This window comes from Chrysemys picta, chromosome 16 (genome assembly GCF_011386835.1).
Source record: "Chrysemys picta bellii isolate R12L10 chromosome 16, ASM1138683v2, whole genome shotgun sequence".
Lineage (NCBI taxonomy): Eukaryota > Metazoa > Chordata > Testudines > Emydidae > Chrysemys > Chrysemys picta.
In genome coordinates, this window is record NC_088806.1 from 1,121,328 (window position 1) to 1,139,182 (window position 17,855).

At 56.1% G+C, this 17,855-nt stretch overlaps 1 long non-coding RNA gene across 1 annotated transcript; it reads left to right on the plus strand.

The window, feature by feature from the left end:
- Positions 1–5,322: 5,322 nt before the first annotated feature.
- Positions 5,323–14,809, plus strand: LOC135976073 (uncharacterized). Its single transcript, XR_010593289.1, has 2 exons — positions 5,323–10,483; positions 14,292–14,809. It is a non-coding gene; the product is annotated as an uncharacterized LOC135976073 (long non-coding RNA).
- The last annotated feature ends 3,046 nt before the right edge of the window (positions 14,810–17,855 follow it).

Consider the following 17,855-nt stretch of genomic DNA (forward strand, 5'->3'; position numbering starts at 1 on the left):
GAACTCCACACTATCCACATTGGAATTTTGGGATTGAGAGTTTGGTGGGTTAAAGAGCAGTTGCAATGGGTATGAGGCCTTCAACAAGAAAGCCCTGGAAGATGTGTGTTCAGAGAAGGGGATACGCTTTAGAAAGACGCTACAAATCAAGAACTGAGAAATCTGTTCATGGCCAGTGATCAGGGGCAGGAGCACAGCCCTGACCTGGCACAACAGAAGCTGCAGAAAAGGTTGGAATGCAAAAGGCAGCAAGTAAACTGCAATCTGAGCGTGAACAGAACCTAGCAGACAGTCGATGGCTGGAAAAGCGGAATTAGAAAGAGAAGCTGCTCAGAGAGAAAGAAGGAGGCAGATGAGAGAGAAGACAGTGCTCGTAAGGGGTGTCTGGAGCTGCTCGCTGCTGAGGAGAGAGCTCAACAGATGGAACTTCAGCTCCAAGTCATGGAAGAGCGGAGAAAGTCATCACTGCCTGGTGCTGCACTTCCCCCCCCCCCCCCCCCCCCCCCCCCGCCATGAGAAAAACTGGGAAAGGATCCGTCCCATTTACAACGATACTGAGGATATAGAGGAGTTTTTGTCTACCTTTGAACGCCTCTGCAATCTGTACCAGATCCCCGAGGGTCAGCGAATGCCTGTCCTGCTGACCAGACTGACTGGAAAGGCCAGGGAGATATTTAATGACTTGGGGGAACAAGAAGCCTTGGATTATGGGCGGTTTAAGGATTCTGTGTTAAGGCGGTTCAAGGTTACTCCTGAATCTTACAGAGTTAAGTTTAGAGAGTTTAAAATGTCTAAGGATTGTACTTTTGTAGAATGTGCTCATAAGCTGAGGGGTTTTGTTAAAAAGTGGGTTATGGGAGCCAAGGCGCATGGGAGTTTTGAAAAACTGCTGGATTTATAACTTTGGAACAGTTCTTAGACATTGTGCCTGACCATGTGAGAGCAGCTGTGTGTGACAGGGACCCTGAGTCAGTCCTACGGGCTGCAGAGATTGCGGATGCCCATACCCAAAACAGGGCTCGAGAAGGGTGTAAACCCCGGGGAAACTGATCACCATTCTCCCCAGTTCAAGAGGAGGGAAGGATCTAAAGGTAAACCTGGCCCTGACTCTTCTAAAGGAGTTCAAGGGGGCCCAGAGGATAGGAGCTCTCACCCCAAGAACGAGCAGGTTACATGCTATCGCTGTGGTATGCTGGGCCACATGAGATCAGATTGCCCGACCCTGAAGGGCAGCCCAAAACCAGCAACCCCAAATGCCACGGCCAATGCTAACCCTGTTGTTGTAAACTCACAGGCAAGCCACACAGAGCCCAGCGTTGGTGCCCTGTGTGCAAATGCTGTTTTGTGGTCTCTGAAGAATTTGACCTTAAAACTCACATTAAAACTAAATATGGGGGAAATAATGCAGAGTTTATTAGCAGTGCAGAAGTGAATGGAGTGAGGTGTATGGCATGGAGGGACACCGCAGCAGATATTACTCTGGTTAAAGCAAGTCTTGTCAGGGAGGAAGATTATTTGCCAGGTGAAGATGTAACTGTTGTAGCCTTATCTGAGTATTTTGTCAGGGTGCCTTTGGCTAAAATCCACCTGAAATGGAAGGGATTGGAGGGCACCATGGTTGTGGGAGTAAAAGACCTAATCCCTAAGGATCTTATGATTGGGAATGATATTAAAGCTATGGTCAGTCAAGTTAACACAAACCAGGCACAGGAGAGGATTAATTCTAGGGTTGTGTCTATGGAGGGTTTTTCCAAAAGTTTGTTTTTGGAAAGTAGCTGTTTGTCTGTGAATGAAGTGTCTGAATGTCTGTCTAGTGTCTCAGAAGTGACTCTGGAATTAGATCGAGAGCAGAAAGCTCCCATTGGTCAGGACAATGTTTCTCGGGAGCAGATTAAAGTGGCTGGTCAGGTGGAAGCCGTAGCTGAGGAAGGAAAGGGGAGATCTTGGATGGGAGATGGATTGGAGGCTGGTACAGCTGGTAAAAGGGAACCTGGAAAGGGTAACTGTGATTTGCTGGCAGTAGCTGAGGCCTTGGCTACGCTGGCGCTGTACAGGGCTGCAACTTGCTGCGCTCAGGGGTGTGAAAACGCCCCCCCCCAGCGCAGCGAGTGCAGCGCTGTAAAGCACCCGTGTAATCAGAGCCTGCAGCACGGCACGCTCACTCGCAGCACTGCAAGCTATTCCCCTCGGAGACGTGGAGTACACACAGCGCTGCGAGAGCTACAGGCGGCGCGACTACACTCGCGCTTCACAGCACTGCCGCGAACTCTCAAGTGTAGCCAAGGCCTCAGTGCAGTGAGAAGAGCGGCAGTGTATCTGTCGGGAGTGGCCATGTGCCTGGTGAGGAAAGTTTGGAGGAGCCAAGGCAGCGTGGTGAGCTGATGGCTTTATCTAGTCAGCAGTTTGGGAAGGCCAGGAGAGTGGAAGATGAGTGTCCCTATCCCTTACCTGTTTCCTGTGTGGAGAATAGTGACAGTGGAGGAAATGTGCCTGTGTCTGTCAGGGGTATTGACTTGCCTATGGAGGAAGCTACCCCAGTCTCCAAGCAGTTGTCTGTGAACAGCCCTGTGTGCTGGGACTAGGGAAATGACATCCCGAGCTGTGTGTCTGGTGAAGGAGAACGTGTCTTCGGCTCTTCTTTGTCTGTGGAGCAGACCGAAGGTGCCTTTCAGCCTGTGAGGGTTGAGAATAGTGCAGTTGTCTCAGAGTTGGTTCTGGATTCAACTAAAGCCCAGGAAGGGAATGGTCCTAAGTCTGTGTCTGCTGGGGAGAATGGCACTGTGACTAGGTTACATCCAGTTAGTGTCCTAGTGAAATCCCACAGACCAGACAATTCTGGTACTTGTATTTTACCTGTTGCTAATGTGTGGCAGGTAAACGGTGTAGCAACTCTGTCTGATCAGGGTGATACCCTAGTGTCACAGAGTGTGGGGGAGTCAGGGCCCTGCACCCCCCACTTCCTGCAATTCCCTTGACTCTCAGCCGGCCAGTAAAACAGAAGGTTTATTGGATGACAGGAACACAGTCCAAATCAGAGCTTGTAGGTACAGACATCAGGACCCCTCAGTCAGGTCCATCTGGGGGGCAGGGAGCTTAGACCCCAACCCTGGGGCTCCCTCCATTTCCCCAGCCAGCTCCAAACTGAAACCCCCTCCAGCGCCTCCCCCCGGCTCCTCCCCCAGCCTTTGTCCAGTTTCCCAGGCAGAAGGTGTCACCTGGCTCCATCCCCCTCCTGGGCTCAGGTTACATGCTCAGGTATCATCCCTCAAGTGAAGTCACCCCCTGATGTCCCATCACCATCAGTATTAATGCAGACAGTCCCAGTAAAACTCCCATGTAACATTCCCAGATTAATACTCCCCACTCCCTGCTCCATCACTTCTCTCCCCCCTTGGAGACTGAACTGAGCGGGGTCACTCCGACCAGTGACCTGGGGAAGTTCAGGGCTCCCTCTCCGGGACAATGCGTCCGCTATCAGGTTGTCACGTCTCTTCACATGGACCACGTCCATGTCATAATCCTGCAGGAGCAGGCTCCATCTCAGGAGCTTGGCGTTGGCTCCTTTCATCTGGTGCAGCCAGGTCGTGGAGACAGGTCGGTGTGCACGGTGAAGTGTCGCCTGTCACGGACTCACAGATCGGGCCCACTCTTGGCCCTGTGCGGTCCGCGGGGGCTGCCCCTTTCAGTGAGACAGCCCTGTTGGTGTCACTAGGCATCACCCTAGGTAACTTGGGGGTTGAAAGACCCGAGAGTCGATGAAGCCCCCCCGCTCTAGGCCTAAGTGAATCAAAGCCCCTGCATGTTAAACTTTAGTAACCTCACAGGCCAGCAGCTGGGAAGCAGTAGTGATAAGGGAAACCTACATGCTTCTAGCTGACGGACAAGATGACTTGCAGAAAGAAACCGTGAGAACAAGCTGCACGGCCAAGGTCGTGTAATGTAGCCAGAGGGAGAAAGGGGGAGAGGTGGGACTGGAGGAGGGGGGTGAGAAAGGGGGAGAGGTGGGACTGGAGGAGGGGGGGTGAGAAAGGGGGAGAGGTGGGACTGGAGGAGGGGGGGTGAGAAAGGGGGAGAGGTGGGACTGGAGAAGGGGGGTGAGAAAGGGGGAGAGGTGGGACTGGAGAAGGGGGGTGAGAAAGGGGGAGAGGTGGGACTGGAGGGGGGGGGGTGAGAAAGGGGGAGAGGTGGGACTGGAGAAGGGGGTGAGAAAGGGGGAGAGGTGGGACTGGAGAAGGGGGTGAGAAAGGGGGAGAGGTGGGACTGGAGAAGGGGGGTGAGAAAGGGGGAGAGGTGGGACTGTAGGAGGAGGGTGAGAAAGGGGGAGAGGTGGGACTGGAGGAGGGGGGGTGAGAAAGGGGGAGAGGTGGGACTGGAGGAGGGGGGGTGAGAAAGGGGGAGAGGTGGGACTGGAGGAGGGGGGGGTGAGAAAGGGGGAGAGGTGGGACTGGAGGAGGGGGGTGAGAAAGGGGGAGAGGTGGGACTGTAGGAGGAGGGTGAGAAAGGGGGAGAGGTGGGACTGGAGGAGGGGGAGTGAGAAAGGGGGAGAGGTGGGGACTGGAGGAGGGGGTGAGAAAGGGGGAGAGGTGGGACTGGAGGAGGGGGGGTGAGAAAGGGGGAGAGGTGGGACTGGAGGAGGGGGTGACAATGGGGGAGAGGTGGGAATGGAGGGGGGTGAGAAAGGGGGAGAGGTGGGACTGGAGGAGGGGGGGTGACAATGGGGAAGAGGTGGGAGTGGAGGAGGGGGGTGAGAAAGGGGGAGAGGTGGGAATGGAGGGGGGTGAGAAAGGGGAGAGGTGGGACTGGAGGAGGGGGGGTGAGAAAGGGGGAGAGGTGGGACTGCAGGAGGGGGGTGAGAAAGGGGGAGAGGTGGGACTGGAGGAGGGGGGTGAGAAAGGGGGAGAGGTGGGACTGGAGGAGGGGGGTGAGAAAGGGGGAGAGATGGGAATGGAGGAGGGGGGTGAGAAAGGGGGAGAGGTGGGAATGGAGGGGGATGAGAAAGGGGAGAGGTGGGACTGGAGGAGGGGGGGTGAGAAAGGGGGAGAGGTGGGAATGGAGGGGGATGAGAAAGGGGAGAGGTGGGACTGGAGGAGGGGGGGTGAGAAAGGGGGAGAGGTGGGAATGGAGGGGGGTGAGAAAGGGGAGAGGTGGGACTGCAGGAGGGGGGTGAGAAAGGGGGAGAGGTGGGACTGCAGGAGGGGGTGTGAGAAAGGGGGAGAGGTGGGACTGCAGGAGGGGGTGTGAGAAAGGGGGAGAGGTGGGACTGCAGGAGGGGGGTGAGAAAGGGGGAGAGGTGGGACTGCAGGAGGGGGTGTGAGAAAGGGGGAGAGGTGGGACTGCAGGAGGGGGTGTGAGAAAGGGGGAGAGGTGGGACTGCAGGAGGGGGGTGTCACGGGGTATTGGGGGACTCAGGGCCCTGCACCCCCGGCTTCCTGGGATTCACCATGACTCTCAGCCAGCCAGTAAAGCAGAAGGTTTATTTGGATGACAGGAATACAGTCCAAGACAGGTCTTGCAGGCACAGACAACAGGACCCCCTCAGTTAAGTCCAGCTTGGGGTCCCAGGGCATCCCAGCCCACCCCCCTTTGGGGGGTCAGAGCCATCTCTGTCTCCCAGCCATCTCTCCAGCCCGCTTCCAGCACACTGCCTTCAGCGACCCCTCCCACAGCCTTTGTTCAGTTTCCCGGGCTCAGGAGTCACCTGGCCTTCAACCCCTTCCTGGGTTCTCATGTTACACACTCAGGTATGTTCCCTGGGGCAGACTCCCATCCTCCAATGCAGACTATCCCAGCACACTCCCCTGTCAGCATTCACAGACCACAGTGAGAACAGGCCCAGTTCGTCACATCTCTCCCCCCTTCGAGACCGAACTGAGCGGGGTCACTTTAGCCAGTGACCCGGGGAAGTTCGAACCTACCCCCGTTCCCATGGATGCCCCCGCATCCCTCCCATTCCTTGGTGAGAATTACACCAGGCCCCTCCAGTTTCACGCCCCCCCTTAGGTCGGGGGTGCTTGATGGCACTCGCAGTTCGCATGTGGGAAGGTTTATGCGGCCTGTGCCCTTTTCCCACCCCAATACCTCTGGGGTTCCAACTGGGCTGTGGTCTTCTCCCAGCGCTCCAGTCTGGAGGTCTGTGCTTTGGGCTCTCTTGGTTTAGAGCCGCCCTTTTTACCTTGGCCACCCTCCGAAAAGGCTCCTCTATGCTGGGCAAGGGTCCTAAAGCTGTTTTCCCCTTGTCCCAGGCCTTCCTCCCCCTCTGACAGGGGTCACAGGATCCGCAGTACTGTCGGACAGTAACAAAGACCCCCGGCCAGTAAAAGCTCCGTAGCAGCCTCTGCTGGGTACGCCAGGTTCCCTGGTGCCCTGAGAGGGGAATGTCCTGGGCCCGGCACAGCAGCTGGCGGCGATACTTCTGGGGTACCACCAGCTGCCTCCTGATTACCCCTGACTCCATTTATCCTGGGGGAGCCCATTCTCGGTACAGGAACCCCTTCTCCCACAGGAACCTTTTCCGGCCACCTCGTCCCATGGTCTGTACCGCATTGAGGTCGGCCAGGTCCCTTATCTTCCGCAAGGAGGGATCTCTCTGCAACTCGGCCTGGAACTCAGCAGCTGGGACAGGGATGGCCACCTGCTCTTTCTCGCCCGCTGGGTCTGAAGCTGCAGCCTCCCTGAGCCGTGTCCCTGGGTGTTCCCTCCCCACCAGGTTAGGGTCCTGCGCCTCAGGCAAGGCACCCCCCCCAAGGCCAGGGCGCAGTGCCCCTCGCCGGCTCTGACTGCGGGTCACAACCAGTGCCTTTTGGGGGTTGCTTGGCCAGTTCTCCAGGTCCCCCCCCATCAATACCTCAGTGGGCAAATACGGGTGTACCCCCACATCCTTGGGGCCCTCCTTGGCCCCCCACTTTAGGTGTACCCTTGCCACGGGCACTTTGACTGGTGTTCCGCCCACCCCCGTCAGGGTCAGGTAGGTGTTGGGCACCACCTGAACTGGGCCCACCACCTCGGGCCAGGCCAGCGTCACCTCTGCGCCCGTATCCCAGTATCCATTGACCTTCCTCCCATCCACCTCCAGGGGAACAAGGTACTCTCTCCGGAGGGACAGCCCCGCGCCCACCGTATAAACCAAAAACCCTGAGTCTGGAGCATCCAGCCCCCTAGAGGAGCTGGCCTGGAGCTCTCCTCCCTCCTTAGCAGGTGGTACTCTGCCAGCCCCCCTTCCCTGGGAATGCTGCCTCTCGCCCGGCTGGGTCTCTACCCAGTCAACCCTCTGTGGGTTCGGTCTGCTCAGTCTGTTTCTGAGCCTAGGGCACTGGGCCCGTATGTGGCCCTTTTGGCCACAGTGGTAGCAGCCCATGTCCCATGGGTCCCCTTGAGTAGGTCGGATGGTCCTGATGCCGGATGCTCCCCTCTGATGGGTTTTTTCTGTATTTTCCCACGGGGAGGTCCCATGGTGACTCTCTCTCTGCATCGCGGCGGGCCTGTTCCTTTGGGGCTCCTCCCTGCCACCCCCTGACCGGCTCTTTACAAACTCATCAGCCAGCTGCCCTGCGTGTCTCGGGTTCTCTGGCTTTCTGTCCACCAACCACAGCCTCAGGTCGGATGGGCACCGCTCATACAGTTGCTCCAGTACCAGCAGTTTAATTAGGTCCTTCTTCGTTTGGGCCCCACCAGCCCACTTGCTGGCGTATCTTTCCATGCGGACGGCTAGTTCATAGAATCATAGAATCATAGAATATCAGAGTTGGAAGGGACCTCAAGAGGTCATCTAGTCCAACCCCCTGCTCAAAGCAGGACCAATTCCCAGCTAAATCATCCCAGCCAGGGCTTTGTCAAGCCGGGCCTTAAAAACCTCCAAGGAAGGAGACTCCACCACCTCCCTAGGTAACGCATTCCAGTGTTTCACCACCCTCCTAGTGAAATAGTTTTTCCTGATATCCAACCTGGACTTCCCCCACCGCAACTTGAGACCATTGCTCCTTGTTCTGTCATCTGCCACCACTGAGAACAGCCGAGCTCCATCCTCTTTGGAACCCCCCTTCAGGTAGTTGAAGGCTGCTATCAAATCCCCCCTCATTCTTCTCTTCTGGAGACTAAACAATCCCAGTTCTCTCAGCCTCTCCTCATAAGTCATATGCTCCAGACCCCTAATCATTTTTGTTGCCCTCCGCTGGACTCTTTCCAATTTTTCCACATCCTTCTTGTAGTGTGGGGCCCAAAACTGGACACAGTATTCCAGATGAGGCCTCACCAATGTCGAATAAAGGGGAACGATCACGTTCCTCGATCTGCTGGCAATGCCCCTACTTATACAGCCTTAGTTGCAGATATGAGATCTCAGGGGTTTTATCTTGACTCCGGAACCTTTTCCGGTACATCTCAGGAGTCAGCCCAAACTCTCGTAGCAGGGCCTTTCTGAACAGTTCGTAGTCCCCTTTCTCTGCCTCTCCCAGTTGGCGGTACAATGCCACGGATTTGGGGTCCAGTAAGGGGGTAAGGACCCGGAGTCTGTCCGCGGGATCAACCCGGTGCAGCTCGCAGGCTGTCTCAAAGGCATCCAGGAAGTCATCCATGTCCTCCCCCTCCTTACGTGGGGCCAGGATGCACTTATTAAAGCTCCGTGCAGTCCTGGGTCCCCCCTCACTCACCGCAGCCGGGGGTTCGCTGCCCTTTAATTTCGCCAGTTCCAGGTCATGCTGACGCTGTCTCTCTTCATGCTGTCTTTGTTTTTTTTTCCCTCCCGTTCACGCTGATGCTGTCTCTCTTTTTCCTCCCGTTCATGCTGTTTTTGTTGTTCACGATCCTCCAGCTCTCTCAGTTTTAGCTTTTTCTCCCATTCCAGCCAATTCCGCTCCACGGATGCCGAACGTCGCCGGGAGGATCCTCTGCTGGCCGGCGAGCTTCGCCGGGAGGATCCCCTGCTGGCCGGGGGGATCACGGCGCCCTCGGTATTTGCTGGGCTCCTCCCCACCCTTCCCCTAGGCATAGGAAGGAGGGGTCTCGGGAAGCCCTCAGCAGCCGGCTGACCACTCCCAGCTGGGACAGACACTGGTGCCTGCGCTGCATTTGCCAGGCTGCTTCCCTGAGACACAGGGATCAGTTCATTCGCGCGATCTTCCGCCTCCAGCCGGGCAATGAGCTGTGCTTTGGTGAGCCTCCCACTGCGCAGCCCCCTCTGCTTGCACAGCTCCACCAGGTCGCTCTTAAGCCGCTTGGCATACATCTTCCTGCTGGCCACTCACCGGCCTGTGCGCTCACAGCTCCCCACAGTTCCCAGGGGGCCCCCTAGTGTGCCAGCCCTTCTCGAGGTCACCCCCTCTCTGCCAGGGTCGAGCTGCAGACTCCTCCGCCCCTGGGACCACTCGCTGCGATCCCCCCGGGGGACCCTGTTACTGCAAAAGTCCTTCTCGCTGGTTACACACTCCCAGGGGTAATAACCGTCTCTCTTTCACTCTTCAGCACGCCTGGTCCCCGTCAATCCCCCTTCGTTTTACTGCTCCCCAGTCACTTACTGCAGGAAGCGCCGTCCACGGGGTGCAGTAGATCCCACCGCTACCACCAGTTGTCACGGGGTATTGGGGGACTCAGGGCCCTGCACCCCCGGCTTCCTGCGATTCACCATGACTCTCAGCCAGCCAGTAAAGCAGAAGGTTTATTTGGATGACAGGAATACAGTCCAAGACAGGTCTTGCAGGCACAGACAACAGGACCCCCTCAGTTAAGTCCAGCTTGGGGTCCCAGGGCATTCCAGCCCACCCCTCTTTGGGGGGTCAGAGCCATCTCTGCCTCCCAGCCATCTCTCCAGCTCGCTTCCAGCACTCTGCCTTCAGCGACCCCTCCCACAGCCTTTGTTCAGTTTTCCGGGCCCCGGAGTCACCTGGCCTCCAACCCCTTCCTGGGTTCTCATGTTACAAGCTCAGGTATGTTCCCTCGGGCAGACTCCCCTCCCCCGATGCAGACCATCCTAGCCACACTCCCCTGTCAGCATTCACACACCCCAGCAAGAACAGTCCCAGTTCGTCACAGGGGGTGATTAAGGGCGGGGGGAAGAAGGGAAAGGCTTAGCTGCAAACTGTATCAAAGACAAAGGCTGCTTACGTTGGTGTGCTTGATTTGAGATGTGCCTGTCTCCTTGCACCACTTTGGGATCCCAAATAAACTTTGTTTGCTTCTCCCCCTGGTGTGTTTATTGGCGCGGAGCACACCGGGCAACGAACCCCGCTGCTGCTGTCCTCGGGCACTCTGTGCCGGCAACAGTTCTTGGCGCCCAACGTGGGGCTCGAGGCTGAAATTTAGCCTTGCCCGGACCCCTCTTGGCGGCTGACGGATTGAGGTGACGACCGACACCCAGCGCGCACCGGTGACTTCATCGGGGGCCTCGGCGGAGACGCGGTTTGGTCGACCCCGGAGGGCACAACGGTGCAACGCGCTTGAGTAGTGGAGAAGCAGCTGCAGGCGATGGTGGGGAACCGGTCCCGTGGATAAGGTAGGAACAGTCCAGTGGGGACTTTTATCTGTTTTGACCTGGGGACGCCCTAGGGTATGGGGCAAGGACAGAGTACTCCAGGCAGGGCAAGGTGTACGCCCTTAGAATGCATTCTGGTGAACTGGAAAGTGTTTGGATCGGATCCGTTGACTAAAAGTAAATTAAAAATGTTCTGTACAGTAGACTGGCCTCAATATCAGCTAGAGGACCAGGAAAGGTGGCCACCGGAAGGATCACTTAATTATAACACGATCCTTCAATTACTTCTGTTTTGTCAGCAAACGGGTAAATGGAATGAACATATGTCTGTACAGTTGTTTATGTTGCTAAGAGATAGGTTAGATATTTTGCAAAAGTGTAATTTGACTCCGACAGGTTCGGTAGTAGCTACTGTTAGTTCCCAGAACCCCCCCCACACACACACAGCTGTAATGGCAGGTCCGGTGTCCCCTTCGGCTATCACACCCCCACCATATAAAGACAAGGTGTCTCAGGTCCCAGAGATTGCCCCCTCGGTGGAATTTTATCCGTTGATCACTGAGACCGTGGTGTCCAGACATGGCTCAGATAGGAATCAGGCCACTACTATGCAGGTAGACACCCATGTGCCTTTTAACCCGGTGGACCTAGCAGCCTTTAAGGCACAGGCAGGGGAATTCTCTACGAACCCAAGCGAGTTTATCTCGGTCTCTGAGGGGTGCCTGGCTAGCCATAAGCCTGACTGGGATGACTGTAATGTCCTCATGAGGACCCTGCTGTTGAGGAGGAGGAAGAGAAAAAAAAAAAAAAGCCAAAAACTAAAAAGGTTAAAACACTGGGATTGGGAGCTTATGAACAATATCAAGCCAATTTGGCAGAGACTATCTAAGGAGGTCAAAGAAGATGAAGTAACCCTCACCTTACCCCCCGAGAATGCGTGGAGAATGACCCTTGCAATTGAGCCCTCAGCCATGCAAGCCCCAGAGTGGAGCCAGAGGAAGGATAAAAGGAGGGTTAAAAAGCAGCTTTGCTGGACAGTGTTGGCCCAGGGATTTAAAAATCCCCCCACCCTTTTCAGCCAGGCCCTGGCCAGAGACTTGGAAGAGTGGGACAATGAGGACAGGGTCCTCCTCCTGCAATATGTGGATGACTTGTTAATTGCCGCTGTGGGTCTTGCCTTAAAGCCACTGTGAGCCTCCTGAACTTTGTTGGACTCCGAGGATATCGGGTAGCACAGAGTAAGGCTCAGATCGCCCTCCCAGAAGTACAGTACTTAGGGTTTCACATAAGGCAGGGGGGGCGTCAGCTTTCAAGTGAAAGAAAGGAAGCTATCTGCCAAATTCCTATCCCAAGCAATTGTAAACGGCTCAGGGCGTTTCTGGGCATGGCAGGCTTCTGCAGAATATGGATCCCAGAGTTTGGACTGTGGGCTAAACCCTTATACGAATGCGTTAAGGGAGCGGATCACGACCCCTTTCACTGGTCCTCAGAAGCCGACAAGGCATTTAAGGTTTTAAAAAGGAAAGCTATTGGACACCAGAGGTTGTACCAAGTGGACTCCTCAAAAGTGGGTGTGCTCGTCCTGGTTTGTTGCTCCAAAGCTCTGTATAGAAGTTATTTTACTGGAAGGGTGTATGATGGCAATGTGTATGTGTTCATTGTTGGGGAAAGGTGTATGAGTGAAGAGTGGAAGTTTCCTTTGTAGGTTAAAAGAAGCCAAGAAGGGGAGAAGGAAAAAGAACAGAACGAGTTAACTGGGAAATATAGCTAGCAAGCTCAGTCCAAAGATAAGATGCTGGCCCCATCCAAGGATACTACCCACAGCTAAGATTTGGCTGACAGCCAAGAAAAGGGGGGCCTGAATGTGCCCAAGCAACTATGAGATCTGCAAAACACTGCCAGGCATTAATGAAATGTGTTAGGTTTCTTTTCTCACCGATAAAAGAAGTGCTCCCCAAAGACCCTAGCAGCCCTGGGTCTGCCGGATCTCTCTAAGCCGTTCCAACTGTATGTGCATGAACGGAAAGGGGTGGCCCTGGGAGTGCTTACTCAGTTATTAGACACCTGGAAACGTCCCGTGGCATATTTCTCTAAACAACTGGATCAAGTTGCCAAGGGGTGGCCGGCATGTTTGCGGGCAGTCGCAGCAACTGCCCTAGTGCTTGGGGAAGCCGAGAAACTGACACTGGGGGAATTGTGCAGGTGTATACTCCCCACATGGTCCAAGCCCTGCTGGATACTAAGGGTGGTCTCTGGCTCACACCGGCTCGGGTTGCTCGGTATCAGGCTAAACTGTTAGAAAATCCTGAAGTTACCCGACAGACCTGTCCCTCCCTCAACCCAGCCACCCTGTTACCGGAGACAGAGGAGCAGGAACACGACTGTTTGGAGGTCATAGATGCCCAATACTCCAGCCGCCCGGACTTAAAAGATCAACCCCTCCCGAATGCTGCTTATGAATGGTACACCGACGGCAGTAGTACTGTTACAAACGGACAAAGGAGGGCCGGCTATGCTGTTGTAACTCTCCACAAAACCATGGAAGCAGAGGGTTTTCCTGCTGGGACATCAGCCCAGCTGGCTGAATTGGTAGCCTTAACTCGTGCACCTGAACTGTCAAAAGGAAAAAGAGTTAACATTTTTACTGATCCCAGATATGCTTTTGGAGTACTACACGCCCATGCCGGTCTGTGGAAGCAGAGAGGAATGCTAACAGCCCAAGGCTCTCCGGTCAAGCACGGGCTTCAAATTCTCCGGCTTTTAGAAGCGGTACAGCTCCCCGCAGCGGTAGCAGTGGTGCACCGCAAGGCTCATCAAAGGGAAGATCAAGATGTGGCTGGGGTAATGCCAGGGCGGACAGGGAGGCCAAGCGAGCTGCTACCCTGGAACCCCAGGAAGCTGAAGATGCCCATGTGCATGCCCTCATCCCATCAGTGGGGGAGCTCCCGACCCCTCAGTACTCTGGCGAAGAGAGGAACCTGGCCGACACACTTGGGCTCCGGGGAAAGGAGAGATGGCTCCACTCCACGGAAGGAAAAATCCTCCTACCAAGGAATCTAATACGGCCAGTGCTACAGAAACTGCATCAGACCACCCATGCCGGCAGAGAGACTCTTTCCCAGCTTATGAATAAATATTTTGTAACCTCTGGACTTAGACCCCTGGCCTCCCAGGTACAGGCTGAATGTCTAGTCTGCCAAAAGAACAACCCTCGACCAGGAGTGTCAGTGCCACCAGCCACTCTGGAACCTACCCCAAGCCCAAGACTGGTTTGGCAAATAGACTTTACTGAGTTCCCCCAGACCCAAGGATTCAGATACCTTCTCGTCTTAGTGGATCGATTCAGCGAATGGCCTGAAGCCTTCCCATGCCATAACAACACTGCCAAAACGGTGGCTCTGAAATTTGCCAAGGAGATCATTCCCCGCTTCGGACTCCCCCAGTGGATGGAATCTGACAAGGGAACACACTTCACATCCCAAGTTGTTCAGAAGATATCGGATGCCCTGCAAATCCCCTGGAAGCTCCACACTCCATGGCGACTGCAGGCCAGTGGAGTAGTGGAACGTACAAATCAGACACTTAAGCGACATCTCTCAAAGGTTTGCCAGGAGGCTTCCCTTCAGTGGCCTGATGCTTTACCCCTTGTTCTGCTCCGCATTCGCGCTCTCCCAAAGGGCAGGTTAGGGCTCAGTCCCTTCGAGATTGTGTTTGGAAGGGCATGGCCTATGAACGGTACACCGGTTCTGGCAGAGGAGTGGGAAATGGGGTGTGGCTTCTTATCTCAGTACATGTGCTCTCTGTCTGCTGTTCTCTGTTCTCTCCACAGCTATACCAGAGATTTGCAGCCTCTCCCGCTGGATGCCCCGATCCACTCCTTGCAGCCAGGTGATTCCGTACTCGTCCGGACCTGGAAGGACGAGCCTCTCCAAGAGAAGTGGAAGGGACCCAACACCGTCCTGCTGGTCTCCCACACAGCAGCAAAGGTCGAGGGACGCAAAAACTGGATTCATCACTCCCGTCTGAAAGCAGTGCCTGCTCCTGAACGGTGGACCGTCCAGCCTACGGAAAAGACTGCCAGCGACGACCTGGGACTTAAACTGTTATTCAGGCGACAATAAGGTCTGCAGGGAAGCCCTGTAGCCTCTTTGGACAGTCGCAGTGCACTCCCCACGAGACCTCTGAGCGTTGGTTGTGTTTATTTTCACAGGGCCGGCCTAACCTGGTGACCTGGTCCCTTTTGTTTTTAGTCTGTCTGCTATTGGTAATTGTTATTTTGTGGGTATTTGAGGAATTGTGATTGTTAGACCCCAGGGTCACCTGCCCAAAATGAAATCAGGTCCAGGGTCTGCCACTGTGTTACTCTTTGCCATAGGGGCTCTCCTCTCATTGACTCCTGTTTCCCCCCAGGCACATGCGGGATGGAGAAAACCCCCCATCAACTTAGAAACAAATACATATGAGGCCCTGAAGGTTCGATTTGCCCAAGAGTTTAACCTCTCTAACTGCTGGGTATGCACTCAAATCCCACACCACGCGGCAGGGTTACCTTGGAGGGTAGTCCCCCAAAATTGGTCAGATATCTGTTGGGGATGGTTCAGTAGGGGAAGAAATACCTTGGGTACCCCCTTGTCGCAAAACTGTACCATAGAAGCACCCTTTAGCCTGCTAGGAAATGACACCTGGAGGCCATTTAGTAATGCTACCAGCTTTCCACAAGCACGTCCTGTCAGCCGAACAGGCTTTCGAGCAGTGGAAGGCCCAGGAAAGGGAACCCACGGTTTTTGATTCACTCTGGAGTTGGTTGCCTGACCTAGGAGGACTGGGGGGTGGCCTTGTGCGTCTCCTCCTCACAGGTGTGGTACTGTGCCTGGTCACCATCCTCCTGACTGCTTGTTTTAAAATGCTTCTCCATAGGCTTTGTGCCCCCCGTTCCCCAGAAATCCCGGCGTGCCCTGTCATTGAGAACCCCAGCTCCATGGCACTCAATCGTATCTTGTCCACAGAATATGAGAAAACTCAGCCAAAGGCTTGTTGAGTATTCTCAAAGGAGGGAGTTGTTGGTGTCACTAGGCCTCACCCTAGGTAACTCGGGGGGGGGGGGGGGGTGGAAGACCCGAGAGTCGATGAAGCCCCCCCGCTCTAGGCCTAAGTGAATCAAAGCCCCTCCATGTTAAACTTTAGTAACCTCACAGGCCAGCAGCTGGGAAGCAGTAGCGATAAGGGAAACCTACATGCTTCTAGCTGACGGACAAGATGACTTGCAGAAAGAAACCGTGAGAACAAGCTGCACGGCCAAGGTCGTGTAATGTAGCCAGAGGGAGAAAGGGGGAGAGGTGGGACTGGAGAAGGGGGGTGAGAAAGGGGGAGAGGTGGGAGTGGAGGAGGGGGGTGAGAAAGGGGGAGAGGTGGGACTGGAGGAGGGGGGGTGAGAAAGGGGGAGAGGTGGGACTGGAGGAGGGGGTGAGAAAGGGGGAGAGGTGGGACTGCAGGAGGGGGGTGAGAAAGGGGGAGAGGTGGGACTGGAGTAGGGGGGGTGAGAAAGGGGGAGAGGTGGGACTGCAGGAGGGGGGTGAGAAAGGGGGAGAGGTGGGACTGGAGAAGGGGGGTGAGAAAGGGGGAGAGGTGGGACTGGAGAAGGGGGGTGAGAAAGGGGGAGAGGTGGGACTGGAGTAGGGGGGGTGAGAAAGGGGGAGAGGTGGGACTGCAGGAGGGGGGTGAGAAAGGGGGAGAGGTGGGACTGGAGGAGGGGGTGAGAAAGGGGGAGAGGTGGGACTGGAGGAGGGGGGTGAGAAAGGGGGAGAGGTGGGACTGGAGGAGGGGGGTGAGAAAGGGGGAGAGGTGGGACTGGAGGAGGGGGTGAGAAAGGGGGAGAGGTGGGACTGGAGGAGGGGGGTGAGAAAGGGGGAGAGGTGGGACTGGAGGAGGGGGGTGAGAAAGGGGGAGAGGTGGGACTGTAGGAGGAGGGTGAGAAAGGGGGAGAGGTGGGACTGGAGGAGGGGGGTGAGAAAGGGGGAGAGGTGGGACTGGAGGAGGGGGGTGAGAAAGGGGGAGAGGTGGGACTGGAGGAGGGGGGTGAGAAAGGGGGAGAGGTGGGAATGGAGAAGGGGGGTGAGAAAGGGGGAGAGTTGGGACTAGAGGAGGGGGGGTGAGAAAGGGGGAGAGGTGGGAATGGAGGGGGGGTGAGAAAGGGGGAGAGGTGGGATGGGAGGAGGGGGGTGACAATGGGGGAGAGGTGGGAATGGAGGGGGGTAAGAAAGAGGGAGATGTGGGACTGGAAGAGGGGGGTGAGAAAGGGGGAAATGTGGGACTGGAGGAGGGGGTGAGAAAGGGGGAGAGGTGGGATTGGAGGAGGGGGGTGAGAAAGGGGGAGAGGTGGGACTGGAGGAGGGGGGTGAGAAAGGGGGAGAGGTGGGAATGGAGGAGGGGGGTGAGAAAGGGGGAGAGGTGGGAATGGAGGAGGGGGATGAGAAAGGGGGAGAGGTGGGACTGGAGAAGGGGGGGTGAGAAAGGGGGAGATGTGGGAATGGAGGGGGGGTGAGAAAGGGGGAGGTGGGAATGGAGGGGGGGTGAGAAAGGGGGAGAGGTGGGACTGGAGGAGGGGGGTGACAATGGGGGAGAGGTGGGAATGGAGGGGGGTAAGAAAGGGGGAGATGTGGGACTGGAAGAGGGGGGTGAGAAAGGGGGAGAGGTGGGACTGCAGGAGGGGGGTGAGAAAGGGGGAGAGGTGGGACTGGAGGAGGGGGGTGAGAAAGGGGGAGAGGTGGGACTGGAGGAGGGGGTGAGAAAGGGGGAGAGGTGGGAGTGGAGGAGCGGGGTGAGAAAGGGGGAGAGGTGGGACTGGAGGAGGGGTTGAGAAAGGGGGAGAGGTGGGACTGCAGGAGGGGGGTGAGAAAGGGGGAGAGGTGGGACTGCAGGAGGGGGGTGAGAAAGGGGAAGAGGTGGGAATGGAGGAGGGGGTGAGAAAGGGGGAGAGGTGGGAATGGAGGAGGGGGGTGAGAAAGGGGGAGAGGTGGGACTGCAGGAGGGGGGTGAGAAAGGGGGAGAGGTGGGACTGCAGGAGGGGGGTGAGAAAGGGGGAGAGGTGGGACTGCAGGAGGGGGGTGAGAAAGGGGGAGAGGTGGGAATGGAGGAGGGGGTGAGAAAGGGGGAGAGGTGGGAATGGAGGAGGGGGTGAGAAAGGGGGAGAGGTGGGACTGGAGGAGGGGGGTGATTAAGGGCGGGGGGAAGAAGGGAAAGGCTTAGCTGCAAACTGTATCAAAGACAAAGGCTGCTTACGTTGGTGTGCTTGATTTGAGACGTGCCAGGCTCCTTGCACCACTTTGGGATCCCAAATAAACTTTTTGTTTGCTTCTCCCGCTGGTGTGTTTATTGGCGCGACGCACACCGGGCA